Here is a 16407-nt window from a genome sequence, read left to right as displayed (position 1 = left end):
CAGCATCACACAAGTCTTTGGCAGAGCTTTTCTCTGGTGCAGCCCAGGCTCACTACTGAATGCTCTCTGGTTTTCTTGTGGACAATAAAACTCTGCTGCTTTTAAGTGGACTTCTCCTGCTTTTTATTCGACTGAATTTTCGGACTTTTGGACCACGAGTGGAACTTAGTTTTCACAACATAGCCTTGGCTTGTGCCAAAGTTCAATTTCTGAATCAGAAATACTTTATTAATCTCCGTCGGGAAATTCAGATGTTACAGAGCCCCTGAGAAAGAGCAAAAGCAGGTATAAACATAGCAATATAAAAATCAAGTAAGGCAAGAAGAAATAAAAGATATACATATGTAGAAATAAAGACCAGGTATGTATAGATTTACATTTGTGCATTTTGGACCAAAATGTGGAATCGCTTCACGAATTTGCGTGTCATCCTTTCGCAGGGGCCATGCTAATCTTCTCTGTATCGTATCCAATTTATTATATGTACTGCCAAAGCAAGTACATCATCCCCACAGCAGTGCTCGCTTTATATACTCCCCTCAGGTTAGCGGACCCTTTGCTGCGGTTCAGAATGAAGGCAGCTATACTTTGGTCACCCCCGTTTTAGGCAGCACATTAACGGATGTCAATAATACATTTGTATTGGCTACATCCTTCCAGTTTGTACTGTGTGAATTTCATAAAGATGCTCAGGGTATAAAAGAAGGGGGTGGTGCCTCATCGTTCTTTTCCTCTGACAGCTACATTCTGGCCACAGGTCAAAGCATACCCTCTTTGGATTCTGAACATCCCTATCAGAACATTCATTTTAAGATGATTACACAGAGGAAATGTTTACTGCATAATCCAGTATGACGTGTGTGTATAACTTGTGTGTAGCAATAATAACCTTTCAAGAAAAGGCAATCTGACAAAACTGAAACATAAGGGTGTCAAAAGTAAGCACAATATCTTTTAAAAAAAATATTAAACTAATTGAACAGAAGATAATGGTGTCAAGAATGACCAAAACTGTTTAAAAGTAAAAGAGACATGCCTGGGCATGTCTGGGTAAAACAGGAAACTTCCTGTGGAAAGTCCCAAAATGTTCAGTGAGCAATTCCAAAGGCAAACTAAAATAACCAATGGGCTTAGGCCACGATGTAATGATAGACCAATGAAATGCTGACAGGTGTGGCCACGATGTAATGATAGACCAATGAAATGCTGACAGGTGTGGCCACGATGTAATGATAGACCAATGAAATGCTGACAGGTGTGGTCTCTAAAAGGTTAATTAGACAGCATCACACAAGTCTTAGGCAGAGCTTTTCTCTGGTGCAGCTCAGGCTCACTACTGAATGCTCTCTGGTTTTCTTGTGGACAATAAAACTCTGCTGCTTTTAAGTGGACTTCTCCTGCTTTTTATTCGACTGAATTTTCGGACTTTTGGACCACGAGTGGAACTTGGTTTTCACAACATAGCCTTGGCTTGTGCCAAAGTTCAATTTCTTAATCAGAAGTACTCTATTAATCTCCGTCAGGAAATTCAGATGTTACAGAGCCCCTGAGAAAGAGCAAAGGCAGGTATAAACATAGCAATATAAAAATCAAGTAAGGCAAGAAGAAATAAAAGATATACATATGTAGAAATAAAGACCAGGTATGTATAGATTTACATTTGTGCATTTTGGACCAAAATGTGGAAACGCTTCACGAATTTGCGTGTCATCCTTTCGCAGGGGCCATGCTAATCTTCTCTGTATCGTATCCAATTTATTATATGTACTGCCGAAGCAAGTACATCAACCCCACAGCAGTGCTCGCTTTATATACTCCCCTCAGGTTAGCGGACCCTTTGCTGTGGTTCAGAATGAAGGCAGCTATACTTTGGTCACCCCCGTTTTAGGCAGTACATTAACGGATGTCAACAATACATTTGTATTGGCTACATCCTTCCAGTTTGTACTGTGTGAATTTCATAAAGATGCTCAGGGTATAAAAGAAGGGGGCGGTGCCTCATCGTTCTTTTCCTCTGACAGCTACATTCTGGCCACAGGTCAAAGCATACCCTCTTTTGATTCTGAACATCCCTATCAGAACATTCATTTTAATATGATTACACAGAGGAAATGTTGACTGCATAATCTAACATTCTTTCACGAGGATAATACTTAGTGGGCGACAAGGGAAACAGACAGCCTCCTTTCCCATAACATTGACGTAGAGAAAGATGAAAGTAGCCTTGGCTTGTGCCAAAGTTCAATTTCTGAATCAGAAGTACTTTATTAATCTCCGTCAGGAAATTCAGATATTACAGAGCCCCTGAGAAAGAGCAAAAGCAGGTATAAACATAGCAATATAAAAATCAAGTAAGGCAAAAAGAAATAAAAGATATACATATGTAGAAATAAAGACCAGGTATGTATAGATTTACATTTGTGCATTTTGGACCAAAATGTGGAAACGCTTCACGAATTTGCGTGTCATCCTTTCGCAGGGGCCATGCTAATCTTCTCTGTATCGTATCCAATTTATTATATGTACTGCCGAAGCAAGTACATCAACCCCACAGCAGTGCTCGCTTTATATACTCCCCTCAGGTTAGCGGACCCTTTGCTGCGGTTCAGAATGAAGGCAGCTATACTTTGGTCACCCCCGTTTTAGGCAGCACATTAACGGATGTCAACAATACATTTGTATTGGCTACATCCTTCCAGTTTGTACTGTGTGAATTTCATAAAGATGCTCAGGGTATAAAAGAAGGGGGCGGTGCCTCATCGTTCTTTTCCTCTGACAGCTACATTCTGGCCACAGGTCAAAGCATACCCTCTTTTGATTCTGAACATCCCTATCGGAACATTCATTTTAATATGATTATACTGAGGAAATGTTGACTGCATAATCTAACATTCTTTCACGAGGATAATACTTCGTGGGCGACAAGGGAAACAGACAGCCTCCTTTCCCATAACATTGACGTAGAGAAAGATGAAAGTAGCCTTGGCTTGTGCCAAAGTTCAATTTCTGAATCAGAAGTACTTTATTAATCTCCGTCGGGAAATTCAGATGTTACAGAGCCCCTGAGAAAGAGCAAAAGCAGGTATAAACATAGCAATATAAAAATCAAGTAAGGCAAAAAGAAATAAAAGATATACATATGTAGAAATAAAGACCAGGTATGTATAGATTTACATTCGTGCATTTTGAACCAAAATGTGGAAACGCTTCACGAATTTGCGTGTCATCCTTTCGCAGGGGCCATGCTAATCTTCTCTGTATCGTATCCAATTTATTATATGTACTGCCGAAGCAAGTACATCAACCCCACAGCAGTGCTCGCTTTATATACTCCCCTCAGGTTAGCGGACCCTTTGCTGCGGTTCAGAATGAAGGCAGCTATACTTTGGTCACCCCCATTTTAGGCAGCACATTAACGGATGTCAACAATACATTTGTATTGGCTACATCCTTCCAGTTTGTACTGTGTGAATTTCATAAAGATGCTCAAGGTATAAAAGAAGGGGGCGGTGCCTCATCGTTCTTTTCCTCTGAAAGCTACATTCTGGCCACAGGTCAAAGCATACCCTCTTTGGATTCTGAACATCCCTATCAGAACATTCATTTTAAGATGATTACACAGAGGAAATGTTTACTGCATAATCCAGTATGACGTGTGTGTATAACTTGTGTGTAGCAATAATAACCTTTCAAGAAAAGGCAATCTGACAAAACTGAAACATAAGGGTGTCAAAAGTAAGCACAATATCTTTAAAAAAAAAAATTAAACTAATTGAACAGAAGATAATGGTGTCAAGAATGACCAAAACTGTTTAAAAGTAAAAGAGACATGCCTGGGCATGTCTGGGTAAAACAGGAAACTTCCTGTGGAAAGTCCCAAAATGTTCAGTGAGCAATTCCAAAGGCAAACTAAAGTAACCAATGGGCTTAGGCCACGATGTAATGATAGACCAATGAAATGCTGACAGGTGTGGCCACGATGTAATGATAGACCAATGAAATGCTGACAGGTGTGGCCACGATGTAATGATAGACCAATGAAATGCTGACAGGTGTGGTCTCTAAAAGGTTAATTAGACAGCATCACACAAGTCTTAGGCAGAGCTTTTCTCTGGTGCAGCTCAGGCTCACTACTGAATGCTCTCTGGTTTTCTTGTGGACAATAAAACTCTGCTGCTTTTAAGTGGACTTCTCCTGCTTTTTATTCGACTGAATTTTCGGACTTTTGGACCACGAGTGGAACTTGGTTTTCACAACATAGCCTTGGCTTGTGCCAAAGTTCAATTTCTTAATCAGAAGTACTCTATTAATCTCCGTCAGGAAATTCAGATGCTACAGAGCCCCTGAGAAAGAGCAAAGGCAGGTATAAACATAGCAATATAAAAATCAAGTAAGGCAAGAAGAAATAAAAGATATACATATGTAGAAATAAAGACCAGGTATGTATAGATTTACATTTGTGCATTTTGGACCAAAATGTGGAAACGCTTCACGAATTTGCGTGTCATCCTTTCGCAGGGGCCATGCTAATCTTCTCTGTATCGTATCCAATTTATTATATGTACTGCCGAAGCAAATACATCAACCCCACAGCAGTGCTCGCTTTATATACTCCCCTCAGGTTAGCGGACCATTTGCTGTGGTTCAGAATGAAGGCAGCTATACTTTGGTCACCCCCGTTTTAGGCAGCACATTAACGGATGTCAACAATACATTTGTATTGGCTACATCCTTCCAGTTTGTACTGTGTGAATTTCATAAAGATGCTCAGGGTATAAAAGAAGGGGGCGGTGCCTCATCGTTCTTTTCCTCTGACAGCTACATTCTGGCCACAGGTCAAAGCATACCCTCTTTTGATTCTGAACATCCCTATCGGAACATTCATTTTAATATGATTATACTGAGGAAATGTTGACTGCATAATCTAACATTCTTTCACGAGGATAATACTTCGTGGGCGACAAGGGAAACAGACAGCCTCCTTTCCCATAACATTGACGTAGAGAAAGATGAAAGTAGCCTTGGCTTGTGCCAAAGTTCAATTTCTGAATCAGAAGTACTTTATTAATCTCCGTCGGGAAATTCAGATGTTACAGAGCCCCTGAGAAAGAGCAAAAGCAGGTATAAACATAGCAATATAAAAATCAAGTAAGGCAAAAAGAAATAAAAGATATACATATGTAGAAATAAAGACCAGGTATGTATAGATTTACATTCGTGCATTTTGAACCAAAATGTGGAAACGCTTCACGAATTTGCGTGTCATCCTTTCGCAGGGGCCATGCTAATCTTCTCTGTATCGTATCCAATTTATTATATGTACTGCCGAAGCAAGTACATCAACCCCACAGCAGTGCTCGCTTTATATACTCCCCTCAGGTTAGCGGACCCTTTGCTGCGGTTCAGAATGAAGGCAGCTATACTTTGGTCACCCCCATTTTAGGCAGCACATTAACGGATGTCAACAATACATTTGTATTGGCTACATCCTTCCAGTTTGTACTGTGTGAATTTCATAAAGATGCTCAAGGTATAAAAGAAGGGGGCGGTGCCTCATCGTTCTTTTCCTCTGAAAGCTACATTCTGGCCACAGGTCAAAGCATACCCTCTTTGGATTCTGAACATCCCTATCAGAACATTCATTTTAAGATGATTACACAGAGGAAATGTTTACTGCATAATCCAGTATGACGTGTGTGTATAACTTGTGTGTAGCAATAATAACCTTTCAAGAAAAGGCAATCTGACAAAACTGAAACATAAGGGTGTCAAAAGTAAGCACAATATCTTTAAAAAAAAAAATTAAACTAATTGAACAGAAGATAATGGTGTCAAGAATGACCAAAACTGTTTAAAAGTAAAAGAGACATGCCTGGGCATGTCTGGGTAAAACAGGAAACTTCCTGTGGAAAGTCCCAAAATGTTCAGTGAGCAATTCCAAAGGCAAACTAAAGTAACCAATGGGCTTAGGCCACGATGTAATGATAGACCAATGAAATGCTGACAGGTGTGGCCACGATGTAATGATAGACCAATGAAATGCTGACAGGTGTGGCCACGATGTAATGATAGACCAATGAAATGCTGACAGGTGTGGTCTCTAAAAGGTTAATTAGACAGCATCACACAAGTCTTAGGCAGAGCTTTTCTCTGGTGCAGCTCAGGCTCACTACTGAATGCTCTCTGGTTTTCTTGTGGACAATAAAACTCTGCTGCTTTTAAGTGGACTTCTCCTGCTTTTTATTCGACTGAATTTTCGGACTTTTGGACCACGAGTGGAACTTGGTTTTCACAACATAGCCTTGGCTTGTGCCAAAGTTCAATTTCTTAATCAGAAGTACTCTATTAATCTCCGTCAGGAAATTCAGATGCTACAGAGCCCCTGAGAAAGAGCAAAGGCAGGTATAAACATAGCAATATAAAAATCAAGTAAGGCAAGAAGAAATAAAAGATATACATATGTAGAAATAAAGACCAGGTATGTATAGATTTACATTTGTGCATTTTGGACCAAAATGTGGAAACGCTTCACGAATTTGCGTGTCATCCTTTCGCAGGGGCCATGCTAATCTTCTCTGTATCGTATCCAATTTATTATATGTACTGCCGAAGCAAATACATCAACCCCACAGCAGTGCTCGCTTTATATACTCCCCTCAGGTTAGCGGACCATTTGCTGTGGTTCAGAATGAAGGCAGCTATACTTTGGTCACCCCCGTTTTAGGCAGTACATTAACGGATGTCAACAATACATTTGTATTGGCTACATCCTTCCAGTTTGTACTGTGTGAATTTCATAAAGATGCTCAGGGTATAAAAGAAGGGGGCGGTGCCTCATCGTTCTTTTCCTCTGACAGCTACATTCTGGCCACAGGTCAAAGCATACCCTCTTTTGATTCTGAACATCCCTATCAGAACATTCATTTTAATATGATTACACAGAGGAAATGTTGACTGCATAATCTAACATTCTTTCACGAGGATAATACTTAGTGGGCGACAAGGGAAACAGACAGCCTCCTTTCCCATAACATTGACGTAGAGAAAGATGAAAGTAGCCTTGGCTTGTGCCAAAGTTCAATTTCTGAATCAGAAGTACTTTATTAATCTCCGTCGGGAAATTCAGATATTACAGAGCCCCTGAGAAAGAGCAAAAGCAGGTATAAACATAGCAATATAAAAATCAAGTAAGGCAAGAAGAAATAAAAGATATACATATGTAGAAATAAAGACCAGGTATGTATAGATTTACATTTGTGCATTTTGAACCAAAATGTGGAAACGCTTCACGAATTTGCGTGTCATCCTTTCGCAGGGGCCATGCTAATCTTCTCTGTATCGTATCCAATTTATTATATGTACTGCCGAAGCAAGTACATCAACCCCACAGCAGTGCTCGCTTTATATACTCCCCTCAGGTTAGCGGACCCTTTGCTGCGGTTCAGAATGAAGGCAGCTATACTTTGGTCACCCCCGTTTTAGGCAGCACATTAACGGATGTCAACAATACATTTGTATTGGCTACATCCTTCCAGTTTGTACTGTGTGAATTTCATAAAGATGCTCAGGGTATAAAAGAAGGGGGTGGTGCCTCATCGTTCTTTTCCTCTGACAGCTACATTCTGGCCACAGGTCAAAGCATACCCTCTTTGGATTCTGAACATCCCTATCAGAACATTCATTTTAAGATGATTACACAGAGGAAATGTTTACTGCATAATCCAGTATGACGTGTGTGTATAACTTGTGTGTAGCAATAATAACCTTTCAAGAAAAGGCAATCTGACAAAACTGAAACATAAGGGTGTCAAAAGTAAGCACAATATCTTTTAAAAAAAATATTAAACTAATTGAACAGAAGATAATGGTGTCAAGAATGACCAAAACTGTTTTAAAGTAAAAGAGACATGCCTGGGCATGTCTGGGTAAAACAGGAAACTTCCTGTGGAAAGTCCCAAAATGTTTAGTGAGCAATTCCAAAGGCAAACTAAAGTAACCAATGGGCTTAGGCCACGATGTAATGATAGACAAATGAAATGCTGACAGGTGTGGCCACGATGTAATGATAGACCAATGAAATGCTGACAGGTGTGGTCTCTAAAAGGTTAATTAGACAGCATCACACAAGTCTTAGGCAGAGCTTTTCTCTGGTGCAGCCCAGGCTCACTACTGAATGCTCTCTGGTTTTCTTGTGGACAATAAAACTCTGCTGCTTTTAAGTGGACTTCTCCTGCTTTTTATTCGACTGAATTTTCGGACTTTTGGACCACGAGTGGAACTTAGTTTTCACAACATAGCCTTGGCTTGTGCCAAAGTTCAATTTCTGAATCAGAAATACTTTATTAATCTCCGTCGGGAAATTCAGATGTTACAGAGCCCCTGAGAAAGAGCAAAGGCAGGTATAAACATAGCAATATAAAAATCAAGTAAGGCAAAAAGAAATAAAAGATATACATATGTAGAAATAAAGACCAGGTATGTATAGATTTACATTTGTGCATTTTGGACCAAAATGTGGAAACGCTTCACGAATTTGCGTGTCATCCTTTCGCAGGGGCCATGCTAATCTTCTCTGTATCGTATCCAATTTATTATATGTACTGCCGAAGCAAGTACATCAACCCCACAGCAGTGCTCGCTTTATATACTCCCCTCAGGTTAGCGGACCCTTTGCTGTGGTTCAGAATGAAGGCAGCTATACTTTGGTCACCCCCGTTTTAGGCAGTACATTAACGGATGTCAACAATACATTTGTATTGGCTACATCCTTCCAGTTTGTACTGTGTGAATTTCATAAAGATGCTCAGGGTATAAAAGAAGGGGGCGGTGCCTCATCGTTCTTTTCCTCTGACAGCTACATTCTGGCCACAGGTCAAAGCATACCCTCTTTTGATTCTGAACATCCCTATCAGAACATTCATTTTAATATGATTACACAGAGGAAATGTTGACTGCATAATCTAACATTCTTTCACGAGGATAATACTTAGTGGGCGACAAGGGAAACAGACAGCCTCCTTTCCCATAACATTGACGTAGAGAAAGATGAAAGTAGCCTTGGCTTGTGCCAAAGTTCAATTTCTGAATCAGAAGTACTTTATTAATCTCCGTCGGGAAATTCAGATATTACAGAGCCCCTGAGAAAGAGCAAAAGCAGGTATAAACATAGCAATATAAAAATCAAGTAAGGCAAAAAGAAATAAAAGATATACATATGTAGAAATAAAGACCAGGTATGTATAGATTTACATTTGTGCATTTTGGACCAAAATGTGGAAACGCTTCACGAATTTGCGTGTCATCCTTTCGCAGGGGCCATGCTAATCTTCTCTGTATCGTATCCAATTTATTATATGTACTGCCGAAGCAAGTACATCAACCCCACAGCAGTGCTCGCTTTATATACTCCCCTCAGGTTAGCGGACCCTTTGCTGCGGTTCAGAATGAAGGCAGCTATACTTTGGTCACCCCCGTTTTAGGCAGCACATTAACGGATGTCAACAATACATTTGTATTGGCTACATCCTTCCAGTTTGTACTGTGTGAATTTCATAAAGATGCTCAAGGTATAAAAGAAGGGGGTTCGGTGCCTCATCGTTCTTTTCCTCTGAAAGCTACATTCTGGCCACAGGTCAAAGCATACCCTCTTTGGATTCTGAACATCCCTATCAGAACATTCATTTTAAGATGATTACACAGAGGAAATGTTTACTGCATAATCCAGTATGACGTGTGTGTATAACTTGTGTGTAGCAATAATAACCTTTCAAGAAAAGGCAATCTGACAAAACTGAAACATAAGGGTGTCAAAAGTAAGCACAATATCTTTAAAAAAAAATATTAAACTAATTGAACAGAAGATAATGGTGTCAAGAATGACCAAAACTGTTTAAAAGTAAAAGAGACATGCCTGGGCATGTCTGGGTAAAACAGGAAACTTCCTGTGGAAAGTCCCAAAATGTTCAGTGAGCAATTCCAAAGGCAAACTAAAGTAACCAATGGGCTTAGGCCACGATGTAATGATAGACCAATGAAATGCTGACAGGTGTGGCCACGATGTAATGATAGACCAATGAAATGCTGACAGGTGTGGCCACGATGTAATGATAGACCAATGAAATGCTGACAGGTGTGGTCTCTAAAAGGTTAATTAGACAGCATCACACAAGTCTTAGGCAGAGCTTTTCTCTGGTGCAGCTCAGGCTCACTACTGAATGCTCTCTGGTTTTCTTGTGGACAATAAAACTCTGCTGCTTTTAAGTGGACTTCTCCTGCTTTTTATTCGACTGAATTTTCGGACTTTTGGACCACGAGTGGAACTTGGTTTTCACAACATAGCCTTGGCTTGTGCCAAAGTTCAATTTCTTAATCAGAAGTACTCTATTAATCTCCGTCAGGAAATTCAGATGTTACAGAGCCCCTGAGAAAGAGCAAAGGCAGGTATAAACATAGCAATATAAAAATCAAGTAAGGCAAGAAGAAATAAAATATATACATATGTAGAAATAAAGACCAGGTATGTATAGATTTACATTTGTGCATTTTGGACCAAAATGTGGAAACGCTTCACGAATTTGCGTGTCATCCTTTCGCAGGGGCCATGCTAATCTTCTCTGTATCGTATCCAATTTATTATATGTACTGCCGAAGCAAGTACATCAACCCCACAGCAGTGCTCGCTTTATATACTCCCCTCAGGTTAGCGGACCCTTTGCTGTGGTTCAGAATGAAGGCAGCTATACTTTGGTCACCCCCGTTTTAGGCAGTACATTAACGGATGTCAACAATACATTTGTATTGGCTACATCCTTCCAGTTTGTACTGTGTGAATTTCATAAAGATGCTCAGGGTATAAAAGAAGGGGGCGGTGCCTCATCGTTCTTTTCCTCTGACAGCTACATTCTGGCCACAGGTCAAAGCATACCCTCTTTTGATTCTGAACATCCCTATCCGAACATTCATTTTAATATGATTATACTGAGGAAATGTTGACTGCATAATCTAACATTCTTTCACGAGGATAATACTTCGTGGGCGACAAGGGAAACAGACAGCCTCCTTTCCCATAACATTGACGTAGAGAAAGATGAAAGTAGCCTTGGCTTGTGCCAAAGTTCAATTTCTGAATCAGAAGTACTTTATTAATCTCCGTCGGGAAATTCAGATGTTACAGAGCCCCTGAGAAAGAGCAAAAGCAGGTATAAACATAGCAATATAAAAATCAAGTAAGGCAAAAAGAAATAAAAGATATACATATGTAGAAATAAAGACCAGGTATGTATAGATTTACATTCGTGCATTTTGAACCAAAATGTGGAAATGCTTCACGAATTTGCGTGTCATCCTTTCGCAGGGGCCATGCTAATCTTCTCTGTATCGTATCCAATTTATTATATGTACTGCCGAAGCAAGTACATCAACCCCACAGCAGTGCTCGCTTTATATACTCCCCTCAGGTTAGCGGACCCTTTGCTGCGGTTCAGAATGAAGGCAGCTATACTTTGGTCACCCCCATTTTAGGCAGCACATTAACGGATGTCAACAATACATTTGTATTGGCTACATCCTTCCAGTTTGTACTGTGTGAATTTCATAAAGATGCTCAAGGTATAAAAGAAGGGGGCGGTGCCTCATCGTTCTTTTCCTCTGAAAGCTACATTCTGGCCACAGGTCAAAGCATACCCTCTTTGGATTCTGAACATCTCTATCAGAACATTCATTTTAAGATGATTACACAGAGGAAATGTTTACTGCATAATCCAGTATGACGTGTGTGTATAACTTGTGTGTAGCAATAATAACCTTTCAAGAAAAGGCAATCTGACAAAACTGAAACATAAGGGTGTCAAAAGTAAGCACAATATCTTTAAAAAAAAATATTAAACTAATTGAACAGAAGATAATGGTGTCAAGAATGACCAAAACTGTTTAAAAGTAAAAGAGACATGCCTGGGCATGTCTGGGTAAAACAGGAAACTTCCTGTGGAAAGTCCCAAAATGTTCAGTGAGCAATTCCAAAGGCAAACTAAAGTAACCAATGGGCTTAGGCCACGATGTAATGATAGACCAATGAAATGCTGACAGGTGTGGCCACGATGTAATGATAGACCAATGAAATGCTGACAGGTGTGGTCTCTAAAAGGTTAATTAGACAGCATCACACAAGTCTTAGGCAGAGCTTTTCTCTGGTGCAGCTCAGGCTCACTACTGAATGCTCTCTGGTTTTCTTGTGGACAATAAAACTCTGCTGCTTTTAAGTGGACTTCTCCTGCTTTTTATTCGACTGAATTTTCGGACTTTTGGACCACGAGTGGAACTTGGTTTTCACAACATAGCCTTGGCTTGTGCCAAAGTTCAATTTCTTAATCAGAAGTACTCTATTAATCTCCGTCAGGAAATTCAGATGTTACAGAGCCCCTGAGAAAGAGCAAAGGCAGGTATAAACATAGCAATATAAAAATCAAGTAAGGCAAAAAGAAATAAAAGATATACATATGTAGAAATAAAGACCAGGTATGTATAGATTTACATTTGTGCATTTTGGACCAAAATTTGGAAACGCTTCACGAATTTGCGTGTCATCCTTTCGCAGGGGCCATGCTAATCTTCTCTGTATCGTATCCAATTTATTATATGTACTGCCGAAGCAAATACATCAACCCCACAGCAGTGCTCGCTTTATATACTCCCCTCAGGTTAGCGGACCATTTGCTGTGGTTCAGAATGAAGGCAGCTATACTTTGGTCACCCCCGTTTTAGGCAGCACATTAACGGATGTCAACAATACATTTGTATTGGCTACATCCTTCCAGTTTGTACTGTGTGAATTTCATAAAGATGCTCAGGGTATAAAAGAAGGGGGCGGTGCCTCATCGTTCTTTTCCTCTGACAGCTACATTCTGGCCACAGGTCAAAGCATACCCTCTTTTGATTCTGAACATCCCTATCGGAACATTCATTTTAATATGATTATACTGAGGAAATGTTGACTGCATAATCTAACATTCTTTCACGAGGATAATACTTCGTGGGCGACAAGGGAAACAGACAGCCTCCTTTCCCATAACATTGACGTAGAGAAAGATGAAAGTAGCCTTGGCTTGTGCCAAAGTTCAATTTCTGAATCAGAAGTACTTTATTAATCTCCGTCGGGAAATTCAGATGTTACAGAGCCCCTGAGAAAGAGCAAAAGCAGGTATAAACATAGCAATATAAAAATCAAGTAAGGCAAAAAGAAATAAAAGATATACATATGTAGAAATAAAGACCAGGTATGTATAGATTTACATTCGTGCATTTTGAACCAAAATGTGGAAACGCTTCACGAATTTGCGTGTCATCCTTTCGCAGGGGCCATGCTAATCTTCTCTGTATCGTATCCAATTTATTATATGTACTGCCGAAGCAAGTACATCAACCCCACAGCAGTGCTCGCTTTATATACTCCCCTCAGGTTAGCGGACCCTTTGCTGCGGTTCAGAATGAAGGCAGCTATACTTTGGTCACCCCCATTTTAGGCAGCACATTAACGGATGTCAACAATACATTTGTATTGGCTACATCCTTCCAGTTTGTACTGTGTGAATTTCATAAAGATGCTCAAGGTATAAAAGAAGGGGGCGGTGCCTCATCGTTCTTTTCCTCTGAAAGCTACATTCTGGCCACAGGTCAAAGCATACCCTCTTTGGATTCTGAACATCCCTATCAGAACATTCATTTTAAGATGATTACACAGAGGAAATGTTTACTGCATAATCCAGTATGACGTGTGTGTATAACTTGTGTGTAGCAATAATAACCTTTCAAGAAAAGGCAATCTGACAAAACTGAAACATAAGGGTGTCAAAAGTAAGCACAATATCTTTAAAAAAAAAAATTAAACTAATTGAACAGAAGATAATGGTGTCAAGAATGACCAAAACTGTTTAAAAGTAAAAGAGACATGCCTGGGCATGTCTGGGTAAAACAGGAAACTTCCTGTGGAAAGTCCCAAAATGTTCAGTGAGCAATTCCAAAGGCAAACTAAAGTAACCAATGGGCTTAGGCCACGATGTAATGATAGACCAATGAAATGCTGACAGGTGTGGCCACGATGTAATGATAGACCAATGAAATGCTGACAGGTGTGGTCTCTAAAAGGTTAATTAGACAGCATCACACAAGTCTTAGGCAGAGCTTTTCTCTGGTGCAGCTCAGGCTCACTACTGAATGCTCTCTGGTTTTCTTGTGGACAATAAAACTCTGCTGCTTTTAAGTGGACTTCTCCTGCTTTTTATTCGACTGAATTTTCGGACTTTTGGACCACGAGTGGAACTTGGTTTTCACAACATAGCCTTGGCTTGTGCCAAAGTTCAATTTCTTAATCAGAAGTACTCTATTAATCTCCGTCAGGAAATTCAGATGTTACAGAGCCCCTGAGAAAGAGCAAAGGCAGGTATAAACATAGCAATATAAAAATCAAGTAAGGCAAAAAGAAATAAAAGATATACATATGTAGAAATAAAGACCAGGTATGTATAGATTTACATTTGTGCATTTTGGACCAAAATTTGGAAACGCTTCACGAATTTGCGTGTCATCCTTTCGCAGGGGCCATGCTAATCTTCTCTGTATCGTATCCAATTTATTATATGTACTGCCGAAGCAAATACATCAACCCCACAGCAGTGCTCGCTTTATATACTCCCCTCAGGTTAGCGGACCATTTGCTGTGGTTCAGAATGAAGGCAGCTATACTTTGGTCACCCCCGTTTTAGGCAGCACATTAACGGATGTCAACAATACATTTGTATTGGCTACATCCTTCCAGTTTGTACTGTGTGAATTTCATAAAGATGCTCAGGGTATAAAAGAAGGGGGCGGTGCCTCATCGTTCTTTTCCTCTGACAGCTACATTCTGGCCACAGGTCAAAGCATACCCTCTTTTGATTCTGAACATCCCTATCGGAACATTCATTTTAATATGATTATACTGAGGAAATGTTGACTGCATAATCTAACATTCTTTCACGAGGATAATACTTCGTGGGCGACAAGGGAAACAGACAGCCTCCTTTCCCATAACATTGACGTAGAGAAAGATGAAAGTAGCCTTGGCTTGTGCCAAAGTTCAATTTCTGAATCAGAAGTACTTTATTAATCTCCGTCGGGAAATTCAGATGTTACAGAGCCCCTGAGAAAGAGCAAAAGCAGGTATAAACATAGCAATATAAAAATCAAGTAAGGCAAAAAGAAATAAAAGATATACATATGTAGAAATAAAGACCAGGTATGTATAGATTTACATTCGTGCATTTTGAACCAAAATGTGGAAACGCTTCACGAATTTGCGTGTCATCCTTTCGCAGGGGCCATGCTAATCTTCTCTGTATCGTATCCAATTTATTATATGTACTGCCGAAGCAAGTACATCAACCCCACAGCAGTGCTCGCTTTATATACTCCCCTCAGGTTAGCGGACCCTTTGCTGCGGTTCAGAATGAAGGCAGCTATACTTTGGTCACCCCCATTTTAGGCAGCACATTAACGGATGTCAACAATACATTTGTATTGGCTACATCCTTCCAGTTTGTACTGTGTGAATTTCATAAAGATGCTCAAGGTATAAAAGAAGGGGGCGGTGCCTCATCGTTCTTTTCCTCTGAAAGCTACATTCTGGCCACAGGTCAAAGCATACCCTCTTTGGATTCTGAACATCCCTATCAGAACATTCATTTTAAGATGATTACACAGAGGAAATGTTTACTGCATAATCCAGTATGACGTGTGTGTATAACTTGTGTGTAGCAATAATAACCTTTCAAGAAAAGGCAATCTGACAAAACTGAAACATAAGGGTGTCAAAAGTAAGCACAATATCTTTAAAAAAAAAAATTAAACTAATTGAACAGAAGATAATGGTGTCAAGAATGACCAAAACTGTTTAAAAGTAAAAGAGACATGCCTGGGCATGTCTGGGTAAAACAGGAAACTTCCTGTGGAAAGTCCCAAAATGTTCAGTGAGCAATTCCAAAGGCAAACTAAAGTAACCAATGGGCTTAGGCCACGATGTAATGATAGACCAATGAAATGCTGACAGGTGTGGCCACGATGTAATGATAGACCAATGAAATGCTGACAGGTGTGGCCACGATGTAATGATAGACCAATGAAATGCTGACAGGTGTGGTCTCTAAAAGGTTAATTAGACAGCATCACACAAGTCTTAGGCAGAGCTTTTCTCTGGTGCAGCTCAGGCTCACTACTGAATGCTCTCTGGTTTTCTTGTGGACAATAAAACTCTGCTGCTTTTAAGTGGACTTCTCCTGCTTTTTATTCGACTGAATTTTCGGACTTTTGGACCACGAGTGGAACTTGGTTTTCACAACATAGCCTTGGCTTGTGCCAAAGTTCAATTTCTTAATCAGA

General features: G+C 40.0%; 16 non-coding genes across 16 annotated transcripts; all 16 read right to left on the bottom strand.

The window, feature by feature from the left end:
* Positions 1–395: 395 nt before the first annotated feature.
* On the bottom strand, positions 396–502 carry LOC138411598 (U6 spliceosomal RNA). The gene has a single exon (XR_011244218.1). It is a non-coding gene; the product is annotated as a U6 spliceosomal RNA (small nuclear RNA).
* A 1174-nt stretch (positions 503–1676) lies between these two features.
* LOC138411582 (U6 spliceosomal RNA) lies at positions 1677–1783 on the bottom strand. The gene has a single exon (XR_011244202.1). It is a non-coding gene; the product is annotated as a U6 spliceosomal RNA (small nuclear RNA).
* Positions 1784–2434: 651 nt separating this feature from the next.
* Positions 2435–2541, bottom strand: LOC138411581 (U6 spliceosomal RNA). Its single transcript, XR_011244201.1, has one exon. It is a non-coding gene; the product is annotated as a U6 spliceosomal RNA (small nuclear RNA).
* A 651-nt stretch (positions 2542–3192) lies between these two features.
* On the bottom strand, positions 3193–3299 carry LOC138411580 (U6 spliceosomal RNA). The gene has a single exon (XR_011244200.1). It is a non-coding gene; the product is annotated as a U6 spliceosomal RNA (small nuclear RNA).
* Positions 3300–4473: 1174 nt separating this feature from the next.
* LOC138411544 (U6 spliceosomal RNA) lies at positions 4474–4580 on the bottom strand. The gene has a single exon (XR_011244164.1). It is a non-coding gene; the product is annotated as a U6 spliceosomal RNA (small nuclear RNA).
* Positions 4581–5231: 651 nt separating this feature from the next.
* Positions 5232–5338, bottom strand: LOC138411579 (U6 spliceosomal RNA). The gene has a single exon (XR_011244199.1). It is a non-coding gene; the product is annotated as a U6 spliceosomal RNA (small nuclear RNA).
* A 1174-nt stretch (positions 5339–6512) lies between these two features.
* LOC138411602 (U6 spliceosomal RNA) lies at positions 6513–6619 on the bottom strand. The gene has a single exon (XR_011244222.1). It is a non-coding gene; the product is annotated as a U6 spliceosomal RNA (small nuclear RNA).
* Positions 6620–7270: 651 nt separating this feature from the next.
* Positions 7271–7377, bottom strand: LOC138411578 (U6 spliceosomal RNA). Its single transcript, XR_011244198.1, has one exon. It is a non-coding gene; the product is annotated as a U6 spliceosomal RNA (small nuclear RNA).
* A 1132-nt stretch (positions 7378–8509) lies between these two features.
* Positions 8510–8616, bottom strand: LOC138411577 (U6 spliceosomal RNA). Its single transcript, XR_011244197.1, has one exon. It is a non-coding gene; the product is annotated as a U6 spliceosomal RNA (small nuclear RNA).
* A 651-nt stretch (positions 8617–9267) lies between these two features.
* LOC138411576 (U6 spliceosomal RNA) lies at positions 9268–9374 on the bottom strand. Its single transcript, XR_011244196.1, has one exon. It is a non-coding gene; the product is annotated as a U6 spliceosomal RNA (small nuclear RNA).
* Positions 9375–10550: 1176 nt separating this feature from the next.
* Positions 10551–10657, bottom strand: LOC138411574 (U6 spliceosomal RNA). The gene has a single exon (XR_011244194.1). It is a non-coding gene; the product is annotated as a U6 spliceosomal RNA (small nuclear RNA).
* Positions 10658–11308: 651 nt separating this feature from the next.
* On the bottom strand, positions 11309–11415 carry LOC138411592 (U6 spliceosomal RNA). The gene has a single exon (XR_011244212.1). It is a non-coding gene; the product is annotated as a U6 spliceosomal RNA (small nuclear RNA).
* Positions 11416–12547: 1132 nt separating this feature from the next.
* On the bottom strand, positions 12548–12654 carry LOC138411595 (U6 spliceosomal RNA). Its single transcript, XR_011244215.1, has one exon. It is a non-coding gene; the product is annotated as a U6 spliceosomal RNA (small nuclear RNA).
* A 651-nt stretch (positions 12655–13305) lies between these two features.
* On the bottom strand, positions 13306–13412 carry LOC138411573 (U6 spliceosomal RNA). Its single transcript, XR_011244193.1, has one exon. It is a non-coding gene; the product is annotated as a U6 spliceosomal RNA (small nuclear RNA).
* Positions 13413–14544: 1132 nt separating this feature from the next.
* Positions 14545–14651, bottom strand: LOC138411594 (U6 spliceosomal RNA). Its single transcript, XR_011244214.1, has one exon. It is a non-coding gene; the product is annotated as a U6 spliceosomal RNA (small nuclear RNA).
* Positions 14652–15302: 651 nt separating this feature from the next.
* LOC138411572 (U6 spliceosomal RNA) lies at positions 15303–15409 on the bottom strand. Its single transcript, XR_011244192.1, has one exon. It is a non-coding gene; the product is annotated as a U6 spliceosomal RNA (small nuclear RNA).
* Positions 15410–16407: the final 998 nt, after the last annotated feature.

The sequence above is a fragment of the Paralichthys olivaceus genome, chromosome 9, assembly GCF_024713975.1.
Source record: "Paralichthys olivaceus isolate ysfri-2021 chromosome 9, ASM2471397v2, whole genome shotgun sequence".
Classification (NCBI taxonomy): domain Eukaryota; kingdom Metazoa; phylum Chordata; class Actinopteri; order Pleuronectiformes; family Paralichthyidae; genus Paralichthys; species Paralichthys olivaceus.
The sequence above is the reverse complement of the archived record's forward strand: the minus strand, read 5'-3'. Positions and strand labels throughout refer to the sequence as shown.